General features: G+C 40.9%; 1 long non-coding RNA gene across 1 annotated transcript in view; it reads right to left on the minus strand.

Annotated features, from left to right (window-relative positions):
* Window positions 1-16519, minus strand: part of 4931403E22Rik (RIKEN cDNA 4931403E22 gene) — a 55107-nt gene that overhangs the window by 34527 nt on the left and 4061 nt on the right. The gene's annotated exons all lie outside the window — the stretch shown is intronic.

A 16519-nucleotide genomic window follows, 5' to 3' on the forward strand; every position in this document is an offset into this window, starting at 1 on the left:
AATGAAGAACTTAAAATAAAGGTCTCTTTTGCTTGATGTGGTATATAAGTCATTGTGACAATAAAGTCTGGTCTACGTGGAAAAAAGGAGGAGGGGGTTACTATGGGAATGTGGGTGAGAGTTCAAAAGAAAAAAGACGAAGCTCCTGCCAAACAGAATTTGGTTCCCAGGAATAGGTTGCCACTGAGCCCCTATTTCAGGACTTTTGATAGAACTTGTGGTAGAAACTGGGATGGGGTGTATACTGTTGTCCTGTGTGCTCATTTGTCATCTAAGTCAGGTCTGATGTTGTGGGTGTGGCTCTGCAGTTGCCCCAGTGTCTTGGTTGGGATGAGTCTGTATTGTACTGCCATTGCTTCATTGTAGTAGACAGTATCGATGGGATGCGTTTCCGACCTTTCTGCTCTGTTCCATCAATTGATTTGTCTTTTCTTCCCTAGTATATCACCTTCATTCCTTCAGCTATGTACTAAGTCTTGACATTAAACAGCATGTTTTCCACCTTTGTTCTTCTGTCTTGAGCTCTCCAGAGTCTTTTTCCTCTCTGTATAAAAATGATATAATTTGTTATTTATAGCCACAGAAGGAGGCTTTGCTTGCTGTTGATTGGGAATACACTACATAGAGCAAGTGTAGAACTGACCCCTGAAAGAATTTCAGCTCTTAGCCACAAACATGGGCTTCTCTGCTCCTTAATATTTTGAGTTTTGAATTTTATACAAGTAGATTGTGTACCTAGTTGTCTCAGATTTGCTCACAGATATTACACTTTCCAGAACATAGAATGACAATGTCAATAGTACTTACTCTCTCTCTTGCCCTCAAAAGCCGTTTCTGTTTCGCAAAGTCTATGAGTGGTGGCTCTTGATGTTAATCTTACATTCTGCTCATTTGATACCATCCCTTGCCAGGATCTTTGTGTCACTTCTGGTTTTCTATGTAGATAATAATATCGACTACGAACAGTTTCCTCTCTTCCTTTCTACTCTGGATTCTTCTAAGGCTTTTACTTTCTGTTTTAGGACTTGCTGAGACGTGGAAGACCAGGGTAGAAGGGGGCATCATTGCCTTGTTCTTGCTCTTGTGAGGAAGCTTTGAATGTCTTAATGATTAATATGATGCTGCTTGCTCTGGGTTTGTTTCTGGTTCTTGAAGAGTTCCTTCTGTGAGTGAAGAGTTCTCCTTCTATTCCTAATACACCAAGCTGTAAAACATTATGAGTAGATGTTGGATGCTTTCACTTTCCTTTGTATCTATTTATATGATTCTATGACTCTGCTATGATACAGGGGATTACACCGATTCTTGAACGTTAAACTCTTGCATAAACGTGTCAGTCACTATGTACGTTCCTCTGGAGTCACTTGCATCTGCTCTTAGGAGATCTCTGATGGAGTTTTCTTTTGCAATATAGACTGAGTATTCTTTATCAGAGATGCTTTGAACAATTAGTTTTTTTTGGATGTCAGAGCATGTCACATTGTAGAATACTTACATGGATCTAAATAAAACATTCCTAACCCAAACTCCCAAATCCAGAATGCCGCACAATCTCATACTTCTTGAGAGGCATGTCAGTACTCAAAAATGTTTCTGATTTCAGGACATTAGGGATTTTTGGATCAAGGGCGCTTTGCCTGTATTTCTCTCTAGCTTGAGGATTTGGATATGCCAGTCTCATGGAATAAATCAGAAAGTGTTGCCTCTCCTCTCTATTGAAGAAATTTATAGAATTAAATTTTTTTCTTTCAGTCTGTGGTAGAGTTTACCAGTGAGCCATTATGGGTGATTCTTTCTGGTTTGGAAAGTTCTATTGTTTTATTGAATTTCTCAAGTAGAGTAGAACTATCCAAGTGGGTATCCTATGTGGGTGGGTGGGAGATAATGGTTAATTGCATCTTTTAAGGGATTGACTGGTTTCTTTTAGTTTATCATGTGCTCAGGGTATTTCTCAATGGTCCTTTCAAGGATTATTTGTAGCCATGTTGTTTTGCTTCTGGTTTTTCTTTGATGTAGTAAGTATCTATTTTGACTCATGTTTTCACATGGTTTGGTGCATCATAACAAAGATGATATATTGGAGCCAAGCAGCTCATATCACAGTAGCCTGGAAGCAGAGAGTGAGAGACAGTGAAAGAGAGTGAGAGAGAGTGAGAGAGAGAGACAGACAGACGGACAGACTATTCTTTCAGGCTCTCTTCTCCTCCTCCTCCTCCTCTTCTCTATAAAACATTTGAGAACAAGTCTTTCCCCTTATTTAATAATTTTCAGAAACTCCTTTATAGCCACAACCAGAAGCAAGCTTTCATACCCCCTTGGGTTATCTCTTAATCCAACCAATTTGATAACCAGGATCAACTACCTCCACATATAATCTGATTTCATTGATCTTTCCAAATAATTTTGTTGTTTTTCTCTATTGACTTCCTATTTTCTATTTTTTGATTTCTCTCCCAATTTTTATTTTTCCATATTTATATTGGATGTCATTTGTTCATCTTTTCTGGTTGCCCACAGCAGAAATTTACTACTAATTCTAGCTCTCTCCTTTTCTAATAAACATGTTCAAAATGATACACTGTTTTGAGTACATTGGGCCAATTTTGATAAATTGTGTTTTTACTTCTCCTTCATTTCAAAATTTCAAATTTAGCTTGAGATGTAGTCTTTCATTTGTAGGTCATTTAGAAGTATGTTTAGTATCCAAATATTATGATATTTTCTTCCTTTTTGTTAATTGGTTTCTGGTTTAATTGCACTGGGGTCTGGGAGAAAACACTGTATGGTTAGTGTTCTCTCAAATCTGTTAAAATGTGTTTGATGGCCTGGAATATGGTCTGTCAGAATGCCTGCTCCTTACAAGGTTGAAAAGAATGTGTTCTCTGTTGTGCTGGAAGAAGTGTTTTGGTGGCTGATGGATGGTGCTGTTGAACTCCACTCTGGCCTCACTGATTTTCTGCCATCTGGGTGCATCCTTTTCTGATATAGGATGTTAAAGTTTCCAACAGCACGGGTGGGTGAGTCTGTCCAATCAACTCTTGCTTCACATAATTTGACTGTCTTGTTACATGTGTACATTATGGATTGTCTTTTCTTAAAAAATGAACTGTTCTGTCTTGACATGATGCCCATCTTTGTCACTGATCAAACTTCCTGCTCTGGTCTGCTTTGCTTTTTAAATTAGACTGAGCATCGCAAATTAATCTCTGCCTATTTGCTTCTGATTCACATGCAGCTTACTCTTTAAGTGGATATTTTTTAGACAACATGTAACTTTTGATTCCATGCAAAATTTTCTTTTGATTATTATAACTAGACCATTGCCACTAAAGACTTTTATCGGTACAGTTGGAGAGTTATCTATATACTGTTAATGTTTTCTATCAACTGACTTTCTCCTGATTCCTATCTTCCAATCCTCCTCCTCCTCCTCCTCCTCCTCCTCCTTCCTCCTTCCTCCCTTCTTCTTCTTCTTCTTCTTCTTCTTCTTCTTCTTCTTCTTCTTCTTTTCTTCTTCTTCTTCTTCTTCTTCTTCTTCTTCTTCTTCTTCTTCTTCTTCTTCTTCTTCTTCTTCTTCTTCTTCTTCTTCTTCTTCTTCTTCTTCTCTTCTTCTTCTCTTCTTCTTCTCTTCTTCTTCTTCTTTTCTTCTTCTTCTTCTTCTTCTTCTTCTTCTTCTTCTTCTTCTTCTTCTTTTCTTCTTCTTTTCTTCTTCTTCTTCTTTTCTTCTTCTTCTTCTTTTCTTCTTCTTCTTCTTCTTCTTTTCTTCTTCTTCTTCTTTTCTTCTTCTTCTTCTTTTCTTCTTCTTCTTTTCTTCTTCTTCTTCTTTTCTTCTTCTTCTTCTTCTTCTTCTTCTTCTTCTTCTTCTTCTTCTTCTTCTTCTTTTCTTCTTCTTCTTCTTCTTCTTCTTCTTCTTCTTCTTCTTCTTCTTCTTCTTCTTCTTCTTCTTCTCTTCTTCTTCTTCTTCTTCTTCTTCTTCTTCTTCTTCTTCTTCTTCTTCTTCTTCTTCTTCTTCTTTTCTTCTTCTTCTTCTTGGAAGTTAGTTCTAACTGAGCATTTTAAACAACTGCTTCCCTTGTTGCCTACTCTATTATTTCTTCTTCATTTTACATATTATATATTTTTAGTTTTTAATTGTTGTCCTAGAGGTTGAAATGTACATCATTAATAAATTCAGTGTTGCATTCAAATAACACTATACCACTAGATGGGTAAAGTTGCTTTGAGGAATCAAATACTCTAAGTGTACCTTCTGTTTCTGTGTCATTATCATTAAGTTATGCAGGCACATACAAAAGTATACACACATGAACATATGCACAAGTATAAACATAAACAATAGAATGCATTGCTGTTATAATTTTGAACAAAGTGTTGTATGTCAAACCCATAAAAAAATTAAGGCTGAGGATATAGCTCAGTTGTAGAATACTTGCCTACATGTGTAAGGTCCTAAGTTCAATTCTCAGTACTGGAGGGGTGGGGGGAGTCCCAGAGGCAAATATCTCTACTCCTAGCACTCTTCTCTTTAATATAGAACTGGGTGTCTGGTCTATTTAGTTTTTCTTCTTTTAAAGAACTTTCAAAAGCAAAGCAAAACAAACCTACAGTGTTTCTTGTAAGATCGGCCTTTCATGTTTCCTGAACGATAGCAACAAACTATGGATTTCTGTTCATTGGAGGAAAGTCTTCTTTTTGAAGGTTAATTTAACAGGTCTATTAGTTCTGGTTTTGTTTTTGTTTTGTGTTTTATAATGCAATGCCTAAGACTGACTACTTTGCAAATAGAAACGTTTCATTTAACTCACGGCTCTTGAGCTTCAAAGGGCGTGGCTGTAGCATTGTCCTGACTCTGGTAAGGATCTCATGGTCTGTGGCATCACAGCCAACAGAGTGCATGACAGGGAGTAAGCATTGGCAGCCAGAGGGGCTGGGTGGCTGGGCTTGCTCTTTACAACCCTCTCGTTAGGGTGAACTCAAATGTTTCCTGAGACCTGTTTCAATCATTGTAAGACAGCATTTCCAGTGACCCACGGACTTCCCATCTCACCCCACCATTTCTTAACACTATTATGTGGAGGACCACATCTCCAGCACGCAAACCCATGGAAACCCATATGCAAGCCATAGCAACTTGCTCAGAATTCTAAATTGGTACACTCCCCCTTTTTTGGCTTACATGGTCTCTGAGAAGCTGGATCTAGTTTTTAACTATGTTCCTCTATAGGGCCTCTTTGTCCTTGGGCTCCTTTCAAGGTTTTAAAATTTTAATGTGTACCTTTTGAAGCTAATATATCTTTGGGGAGAAAGTCTGGCATCTGACGTTTATTTGCAGGGATTCTCTGTCCCTTTGGGCTCATCTACTGCTTCTATCCTTCCTTTTCCTTTTCCTTTTCCTTTTTCTTTTCCTTCTGATAGCCCCAACTATGAAGGTTTTCTTGTAATTGTTTCACAGTTCTTGTACATTGTAGATAATTTTTTTCAGTCATTCCCTCCCATTTCTCAGCTTTGCTAGCATCTACTAAGTTATCCTTATGCTGCAAATCCCCAGCCACACCCTGCCCAGCAAAGACATTCTCCGTACCCGTTAGTGCTTTTTATTTCTAGTATTTCCTTTTGGATTGTAGTTTCTGTCGGTTTGCAGGTCCATCTGTTCCCATCCAGTCTCCTTTACCCATCAGAAGCCTTTCCAAATAAAACACAGTTGTTTTTAGTTCCAAGCCCGACCGTCGAACAGATTCACATCCCCACTTCTGATGCTTTCTCTCATAAAACTATGAGAGAAAATTTTTTCCTTTTGCTTATTAATATGCCTTGTAATTTTTTTTTCTGACAGATGGATGTGATACACTGGATAAGGTGGACCGTGGCCAGTAAGACCAGCCATTAGTGGTGCGGTGGCAAGGTGTGGGAGCAAAACCATTGCATGGCATCGATGATCTACATGTGGGCCTGATCCTTTAATTGAACTTGCACTTCCAGTGAACTTCAGCAGTGCGATCCAGCATCCTCTCTCTTTGGAGAGGAGACAAGCTGGCTGTGATCGGCTGGAACTGGGCATTTTTCTTTCTCTCTCAGAATAAGTTCTGAGTATCCTCATTAGTTTAGACTCCAGAAAACTCTTTGTATTTTGATCCTGCTCTTGCTAAGAATCATTGACTGCTGTAGGATATTTCCAAATGGTTTTCTCCTGTGTTAGGGGGTGTTCTCTGACAATGTCAAGTTAAGATTAAGTCTCACTAAGATGTGAGCGAACATCTGAGGGTAAAAACTCACAAAACTGGTGCAGCACTCCCTATCATTGGGCACCCCTGAGGTTTTTAAAACTTGATTTGTCTACACTGAGCCTTTGAACTCTCCTTTGGAATTTTGTGTCTCAGTACAGGTTCCCCATGAAAGCCTTTGCTATCTGCTTCTAAATAGGTGATTTATACTTGCCTTTCGCTCCTCTTGGCTTTTCTTTCCCAAAGGTAGCAGTCCCCTTTATGGCCTCACATCGATGGTAGATATAAGACGGGTTATTAGTTATCAGTTTGTTCAACTTTTTACTTGTAGTCAGCACACAGAAGTGCCTTACAAGTTCCTTCCACAATAGATGAGGAACTGGAAATCTCTCTCCTTTTTGGCACCTCTCTGTGCAGAGCTTCAAGATTTGGACCCTGGTTGCAAGTATTCTAAGGGGATCCACTGCTGAAAGGAGGTGGGATGGCCTCTGTTTGGCAGCTCACCCAGCTCTAGGCAGGCATATACTTAATAGAGAATCTGGTGGTGAGATCTGAGACACAGTACATCCTGTATCTAATTTCAAAATTGTGTGTGTGTGTGTGTGTGTGTGTGTGTGTGTGTTTGTGTAATTTCGATACTATTTCTAAGCCACCACTAAATTTTCTTAAATATTGTTATTCACTATTCTTAGAATGAGCCAGTAGCCAGACCTGGGAAATGGGCACTGCATATGGTTATGTAGTTCTGGGTTTCTTAGACTTTGACAGTGGCCTCTGTCCCTACATATGAAAATACGGAGGCAGCTGTTTAGCCTGCAAATGTGAACTTGTAGCATCGACCCTGAAAGGGAGCCCGGGCTTGGGGATGATCAGTCACTGGGATACGTTGTCCAACTGGAATGAATGATAGGAAAGTTCCAGAAATACTTTGGATAAGAAGTGAAGGATAAGAAGAGGTTTCAGATTCATGCCATTGGGAGAAGCAATATCCCTACTTGCTAGAGAAGCTGGGGACATCTAGGTTATACTGACCATACTCCTCAGCCATGCCAAAAGACTCTTTCCCCTCATTACAGTATCTTCTCTCCACACCCGGAAAGGCTGGTGGCCTCTTATTTTACCTTGCTAAGACATTACTTTCCCAGTGAAAAATCAGGACAATTCACTTTATATATTCTTTTTTTTTCCCCAAGAATTCCATTTACCACAGTGTTTTGCTCATGAAATAAATGTTGAAGTTAAGGGCAATTGACAGAAAAGAAATAAAACACCATTCACTTTGAATCTTTGTATTCTAATTTAAAACGAGTTTTAGGCTCAGACCAAAACTTCTACAAATTGGTCTGTCTGACAGAATTATCCAGAATAAAAGCAGTTCCCTAAAGGAGCCAGGATGAGCCGGTGAGTAAATTCAGGAATAGCCTTGATTGTCAATCTGATTGTAAGGAGAAGTGCCTGGGATAATAACACACCCTTCTGAGAGGATGAAACCATAGGGGCTCTCCCTCATCAAATGTTTAATCCCTTGATGGATTCACAGCGTCCTGGCAGCACTGATAGCACACAGTAGGAGCACATCACTGGGCTGTGTCCTCGGAAGAGATATTTTGCCCAGGCTTCTCCTTGGATTGTCTGTCAAGTTTGGACTGACACCTCTGAAACCAGGAGCCAAAATAAACAGTCCCTCCTCGATATTACTTCTCGAAGGTATTTGGTGACAAGAGAAGTAATTGATAGCCAGGGGAACTACAGCAGCTTAGGCCAGGGACACTCACTGATTTCAACAACCACATATGGTATGCATCTGCTGCACATCAGCTCCAGATCATCCTTGCCAGGGATCACTGCGAGTCTTTCTTGGTGGCTGTCATGCTCCTGTATTAATTCCTAACAATATTCCTATTTACTTCCTGAGTTTCTGCCCTGGGAATCACTTTACCTCTCAGCTACCAATACCCTAATCTATACTCCACTAGCATCTTTGTAGCTCTCCCCTATTCCTGACACCCGACCCTGATTCATCTCCCAGACAGAAGTGAGAGCGAGCATTTTGAAAGCAAGGATGGCCACTGCACTTCCCACTAAAAGCATTGAAGTAGCTAGCCATGATTTTCAGGGCTAACTCCAAAACCCTCAAAGTGGACAGCAGGCCTGTGACATGTGCCCTGCTCATGTCCACTGCTTTTTCTGATCTATTGTGTCTCTTAGTCACTAAGGCCCAGTTTGAGTCACATTGCTTCAGTTCCTCACTTGTGTCGTGTTCCCATTGTCTCTCTCCACACAGGACTTCCTTTCTCCTTGAGATGCCAAAGAGAACTTAGCCCAGTATTCTTCTGATACTGTGACAAAAATATCAGGACCATGGGCAACTGAGATGATAAGGTGGTTTATCTTAGCTTATAGCCCCAGAGGAGCTACAATTTATTGTGACAGGGAAAGTTTTAGAGCAGAAGGAAGAGACCAGCCTGACAGTTAGGAAACAGACAGATCACATCTCATCTGCACACAAGAACCAGAACAGAATGTTTCTCCCCAGATCCCAGCACATCTTCTTCTAACACTGTAGTGTATATTAATGTGGAAGTAAACAAGTGTGCCTGGTACTGAGGCCACTGGAGTAACGAAGATAAATTGCTCCCTCTCTATCTACTCCACACACATGCGTGCGCGCGCGCACACACACACACACACACACACACACACACAAAAGTATGCAACACACACACACACTCTTTCACATTCTGTACTCACATATGTACATACTTTGGTGGTCTCTAAAGGGACTTCAAGCCTATTACAAGTATTCCCGAGCCACAGAATCTTCTCTTCCTCCCAGGACACCCTACCCTCAGAGAGGTTTGCCGGATGATAAGGATGATCAAAATATCTCTCCTGGACTGTAAAGGAGCCTCCACGGACCTCTCCCCTACTTCCTCCCCACCTTCCCTAGCTCAGCCCCTCTGTGTGCTTGTAAATATGGATGAAGCCATCGTCTATCTTCGTCCTACAATGCTTAGCACATCAAGCTAATGAAACAACAATTTTGTGCATGGGAGTCACAAGTTATCAGTTCAAGTTCTAATGCTTTCACTTTCTAGTGACCACTGGAAACTCACCATGTATTTGGTCCTGAGTTTTTCCATGTGTCATGTGAACGGGCTGGGTTGACGAAAGCTCTAGGTTTCCTTTTAGCTCTAACAGTCTGTAATTTTTATGATGGAAGGCACCGACGCCTCAGAGCAGACAGCTCATCTTTCTGCAGATGGCTCAAGTCCTAGTGATGATTTAACTTCACTAAGGGAAGCTTAACCATTCTGGAGCTCTGTTTGGGTTCTTCATTACATAGGTCAGTTCTAGCTTAGCCCTCCCATGCTCTTCCATAAGACACACTGCAAATAGCAAGAGTGGGAGGCAGGCAAACCACTCTCCAGGATCGCTGACATGGACGGCTGATAGTATCACTATGAGAACGCCAGCAAGTTTGGGAGTTTTCCCTTCATAAACCCCTTCCTTCAGAAAACTGTCTTTGGAAACAACATAACCATATTTTCAGGGAAGGAACAGTCATAAAGTCCATGGTTTTTTTTTTTTTTTTTTGCCAAGGCAAAAAAACTTCGTAGTGATTAAAGCCTCTTATCATTATCTAACTGGACCATACAGACTTAAAGTCCATATAGAATGATCTCTCTAGAGAACAAGCTGGCTAGTCAGCATCATGCACTGGGGACCAGTAGACCAAGGAGACCCCCAGCTTCATACACAGACCACCACCACAGCCAGGCATCCACATTCTTCAGATTCGTAGATGTGCCAATCTATCTGGATCTGCCCCAACTCTCAAGATAAGGAATGGATTCCTAGGAGTGGAAACACCTTTGTCTTCACTCTCTTCACTTCCCAAAATACCAAGGATACACACCCCCCCAAAGACACTTGGCTCCAAGGTTTGGGGACTAGAAATATGAGCTCCTGTCCACCACTTTGACACAAATCTCTAAATCATTATCCAGTTTCATTCTACACCAAGTGTTCACATTATAGATTATCAACCATATTTTTTCAGATTAAAAAAAAAAAAAAACCCAACACCTAAGTCACATACCAAGAACTTCCAGTGGTTTTGCCTCTCCTCCCTCCAACCTTTTAGAAAGCAGCACATATAACTACTACCCCCTCGTCAAAGAAGCCTCTCATTACAGCAAATATAGGTTTAAGGACCATGGAAAGTGATCTCTCACCGGACACAGTGCAAAGATAAACAGATCGTGTAGAACTTAACCCCAGTGGTTACATCTACATCGCAGCTTGTGGTGGTTTGAATACAAATGGCCCATAGGGAATAGCTCTATTAGGAGGTATGGCTTTGTTAGAGGAAGTGTGTCACTGAGGGTGGGCTTTGAGGTTTCAGAAGCTCAATCCCAGCCCAATGTCACTCTCTTCCTTCTGCCCTTCCTTCTGTCAATTTTCATGTTGAATTCTCAGCTACCTCTCCAGCACCATGTCTACCTGCGTGCTACCATGCTTCCTGCCATGACAATAATGGACCAAACCTCTGAATTGTAAGCCATCCCCAGTTAAATGCTTTCCTTATAAGAGTTGCCATGATCATGGTATCTCTTTCACAGCAATAGCAACCCTAACTAAGGCACAGCTCCTACACCCATGACTCAGTAACAATGCAGAAGAGGGGTGGAGAGTTTGTAAGAGCCAAAGGACCAAGGAGTCTGTTGTGAGATAGTCTCTCCTAGAAATGGCTCAAAAAGAAGATTGGAACAATGACAATATCAATGAACGTATTAATATGGAAAGGGGGAAGTTTTGTGGGGTCCATCTTAGACAAAGAGCTACAGGCAACTAATGACTACTGGTCAAAGGAGAGATAGCTTCTCTCAGAGATGATCACTCTTATTTATTGTCCAATAAAGAGTGGTCAGCTCTGCAATTATGTAGACACAAACAACAGAAAAAAAACAGACTCAGTGGGTTGTTTTTAAATATATTTGTACATATACATTCATATATGTAACAGAAATTACCAAAGGAGGAGAGACTATCAACTTGAGGAGGTAGGGTAGTACAGGAGAGCTGGAGGAAGGAGAGAGAGGGGGGAAAGAAAGTTAGGAAAAACAAGCAAATGAAACCTCTTCCCTCTGCCCAGGTCACCTTAGAAAGCCTGTCATTCCTCTCCAGCAGTGGATTCATTTCCCCTTAACCAGGACGGGACTGACAAGGTGCCCCTGGAGGGCGACAAATCATCAGGCTCCTCCAGACTGTGTCCAAGCTGGGGACAGGCTGCAAAAGCTGTCCTCAGACACTAGAACAAAGAAAGCAATGGCTGCAAAGACCGGGATTTAGTCATGGTGAGCACAGGAGGCTCATCTGGATGCATGGAAGGGGAGATGGGGATTGGGGGCGGGGGGTGTAAGGAGGATAATGGAACCAGGTGAAGCCCTGAGCACCATGGCTAGAGGAATAAAGAAAGGAACAGCTAGAGGAGATTTATATTAGAATGTTGATATAAAGCTGGTCTAGATTAGGATTTAGGAAATATTGTATTAATCATAGACTTTAAGGAGGGGGTGGGGTGACATCAGTCACATCTCACAGTAGTAGCTTGTAGCTCAGATTCCAGTTCCTCCATGGCTTCTCATTTCACCTTGATCTCCGTAGGAAGACTCTATTACTTGCAAGCACACAAACTAGACCTCACAAGGCTATGCACAGCAGAGGATGACACAATCATTTCACTAACTCTGAAGGAGATACCAGCAGCTCAGCGTGTTCAAAATACTATGATCTTCCTTCCATTATTTCCTCTACTGGGCATCTGGCCCGCTAAACTTTGCATTTTATAGAAGCATGTGAAAGTCAAAGAGCTAGGGGTGACCCTTCAAACCAACATTTTCTGTACTAGACTCTGCAAATGACATCAATCTTAATGATAGCTGAGTTTCCAGTCTCACTCTTCTCTTGTTGGTTCCTGTCTGTTGTGTTCCTGAGAACAGGTCACAGTTTCAAAGACAACCTCGAAGAAATTTCAGCTAAACAACTTATGTATAGCAAACAAAACAATCACCACACATAATATCCTATGCTATGTATCCATATCTCTGGCTCTATGGAAACAGTATAAAAGGATCTTGATTCAAAATAATTTACATATGAGTAAAGGAAGTGAAAATTTAATTCTCAAAAGATGACACAAATGGCTGATAGGTATATGAAAGCAAGCTCATCCTTGCTAATTACTATCTAAATGAAAATCAAAACCACAATGAGCTGTCACTATACACTCTTGAAGATAGATGACAAGAATTGGTGAACGTGTACAGTAAGCAGAACCCTTGTCCACTGCTGGGGAGAATATGAAGCAGTACAGTTATCATGAAAACCAGAATGAAATTCCTCAAGAGAATTCAAACTGAACTGCCATACAATCAAATAGCTCAAATACCAGGCATAACAGCTGGGTATACAAATACAGTGTAACTACACTGAAAGGAAAGGAAATCAAGATATCAAAGGAGTATGTGCATTCCTACGTTTACTGATCCCTTACTCATAAGAGCCAGGATGTGGAGTCAACCAAAGTAACCATCCATGGGTAAACAGCCAAAGAAAGTATGATGTATATACATACAATAGAATACTATTTGGCAAGAAAACCCTCAAGGGTCTTATGCTATAAGAACGATTTCAGGAATTGGAAAAACAAATACCACATGGTATCAGTTATACATAGAATATTAAAGTTAAACATTCAGGAAAAATGGTGGCTACCAGAGCATGTTGTACAAAGGATACAAAACTGAAGTTAGACTACAGGAATAGATTCATATCTGTTGTAGACAGATATGAATTGTATTGATGACAGATTACTGGGTTGACAAGATGGCTCAGAGAGTAAAAGTGCTTGCCACGCAAAGCTCATGTTGGTTCAATCACCTACTCTCGGACCGAATTGACTCCTGAAAGTTGTGCTCTAACTGCCACATATGCACCATAAACACTTGGGTGTGTCCATACCCTTGCACATACAAAATATAAACATATACGCAACATAAGCAAATTTAAACATAGCATATGATTGAAAATAGTGGCAAGAGTAGATTTCAATTATTTTCACAATATGTCAGTACATAGGGAAATGAATAATATTTACTTGATTTAGCCAACCTATGATGTTTAAAAATATAGTAACAATATGTCTATAACAAATGCATATACTTATTGATTTATCAATTAAAAAGTAATTTGTAAGAAGCTGATCTTGTTCTATTTAAAACAATAATAGGGTTGGAGAGAGGGCTCAGAAATGCCATGGCCCACACACTTCCCATTCTGTATACATTTCTAGTGTATGTGCGTATAACTCTGTTGGTTTATATCTGCCACATGCAGAGGCCAGAGGGTGTCAGATTCCCCATCACAGGCAGTTGGGAAACGTCTGCTGCTCTTGCAGAGGACTCAGATTTGACTCCCAGCCCTCATGATGGCTCATGACCATCTGTGACTCTACTACCCAGAGAAATGATCATCTTTATGGCCTCCGTGGACACAAGGAACACACGTGGTACACATACATACACTTTAAAAAATGTTTTTTAAAATAATTTGAATTTATTTTTAAAGAAATCAATAGACAACAAAGATGACCCGGGGAGAGCTGTAGATTCAACAAGGAACTGGATACCACTGTAAATAGCTTTGAAATGGTTTGTTTAAAGGAAAGGGTAGAAGTGGTAGTGATTATTCTACCCACATATTCTAGGCTTTGTAGAGATCATCATCAAACTAGAAGGGTGTAGCTGGCTTCCAAGTGTGCCCAACCTTTTGACACTGCAACATGACTCTGTTAGCTGTAACATTCTTGATCAAGAAGCACACAGTATATATATATATACACACACATATATATAATCTCATCATGTTTAATTATGATTTTAGATTGGATTGCATGAGGCCTGCAAGCTATATACTGGATACACCTAGACAACCCAAATTGGGGAAAACACACACGTTTCCCATTACTTGTTTTTATTTATGTGTATGTACCTAATTTTACGTAGATTACATCTAGAAGGCAGAGGATGTCAGATCCCCTAGAGCTGGAGTCAGTAGTGAATCACTGGATATAGGTGCTGGGCACTAAACCTAGGTCCTCTGGAAGAGCAGCAAGTACCCTTACCCACTGCGCTATCTCTCCAGCATCTCCCATTCTTAATAGAAAAGCTCTTATCTTACTGAATGAAACACAGGACCTTGCTACAAGCTAAGATGGCCTTCCAGGACACAATTGAATCCAATTCAAAGCAAGAGTGCTTTACTAAGGATACTTTCACAGTCACCCACTTGGAAGCTTCCCTTAAGGAGGAGAAAAAAACCCTCAACCATTAGACCATACCCAAACACCAGACACCCCCTCTTCCTACCCTCTTGAAACAAGTGGGTGTGTCTGTAAACAATGAAGGGGGCTTCTGGGAATCCAGAACATGGCCATCTTGGCTCTCAACCCTTGGTCTCTGTGGTCTGCTCTGATTAAGCACAAACCCCAAATTCATACCACATGTCGCTCATACAACGCAAGTGTCAGGTTTCCTAATCCCCTATCTCCAGCAGGCTGCCATTTCTGAATCCCTGTTGTGTAGAAGGTTCAGGAGATTGATTGCTTTGTGCGTCGTGAAAACAACTACAGCATTTTTAGAACAGAGTCAAAAGCAAAAGAAACTTTAGACAGCACTGATTTCAGTCCCAGCATTCAATGGAGAGACTTCAGTCTGGAAGATGGGTGGTTTGCTGACCAATGGAAGAAGGTGGGCCACCTGTCTTTATCCAGTGGGACTTGTCTACTCTAATGGCACTTTGCAAGATATAGTATAGAGTGGGTAGGTGAACTCTGCTGGATGGCTACAATTCATAGTACCTCCCTGGTGGTTTCTAACTCTGGAACCCTCATCATAGCAAGGAAGGGCATAATGAGTCAGTGCATTTGTACATATCTGTGAGTACTGCAAACAGTGCCTGACATACAGCAGACATGTACAGAATGATAGCTAACATAGTCAGCACCTCATAGCGTGAGCTCTGGGATCATGAGATAAGAGGTATTGAGGGTCATCACAGTACCTGGAAATAACATGCTCACGAAACGTATTCTTCCAGTTGGACAGCAAGGGTTGGAGGTTGCTCTCTCAACTGACTTCTTTTTCTCCTGACTGCTTACGTCATCAGAAAGAAAATGGACACTTGGAAGTATTTTTGTAAGTTATGTATGGTGAACACTGAAGGACTGTTATGTAAGCCTTGAGCTGTTGCTTCCTCTCTGAAGGGACTGGAGGGTATCCTAGAACACCTGACATCCATGTTTCTCTTTAGTAGAAGGGGCCAGAGTAGCATTAATGCTTTGGTCTTATTAGTTAACGATCAAGACCACTTACTTGAGTCTTCTGTATCTATGGCAAAATGCTAAAGATACAGCTTATAAAGAGGAAAGATTTTATAGGTTCACAGTTTTAGAGGTTTCAGATCATGGATGGCTACTTGGATCATCACTTTGGGGACTCTGCCAAAGCAGAAAAACATAGCAGGAGCATGTGGCAGAACAAAAGTATTTACTTTATGCTACCGGGGGGGGGGGGGGGAGAGCGAGCGAGCTAGCTAGCTAGCTGAGTACCAGGGTCTCAATACACTGGTATTCAGGCCACAGATGACTTAATCCTCCAGCTAAGGCCCTTTCTCCCAATGTTTCCACATCTCATGCACCTTGAGCTTGTAGATACAAGATCAGAACTGTGACATCCTTTGAGAAAGACTTAATGACTCTGATCCCAGCTCATATTTTGGCTTTTAGTGTTTAACAACCAATATATAAACTCTATATAAATCTCAAGCCTGAATAGAGAGGGTCACGTGGTCGGGAAGCACACCAGGACAAAATGAATTGACAGTCTCTTCAGGTGTAAAATGGGTGTTTGAACTCAGGACAGTTGAGCTGAGAAGACAACTCAAAAGTTCTCAAGCTCACAGGAGGGCAGACAAGGTGAGAAACTCCACTCTAGCAGGACAGGGCTTCTCTGTGGGTGGGCTTCGTGCTACACAGAACATTTCAACAGCCTACTGATAGCTATCAACCTCATAAAAAGAGGTTTCTTTCTCAGGATTCCAAAAAACCATCCCATAAGCCAGTTTTATTGGCCTGGCTTAGTCATGTGTTTGTTCCTTAATAGTGTGTCCATGGCCAGCCTGGCATTGAAGCTGTGATAAATTATGCTGTTTGGCCAGACTGACTCGTGATGCAA

The sequence above is a fragment of the Mus musculus genome, chromosome 19 (genome assembly GCF_000001635.26).
Source record: "Mus musculus strain C57BL/6J chromosome 19, GRCm38.p6 C57BL/6J".
NCBI lineage: Eukaryota > Metazoa > Chordata > Mammalia > Rodentia > Muridae > Mus > Mus musculus.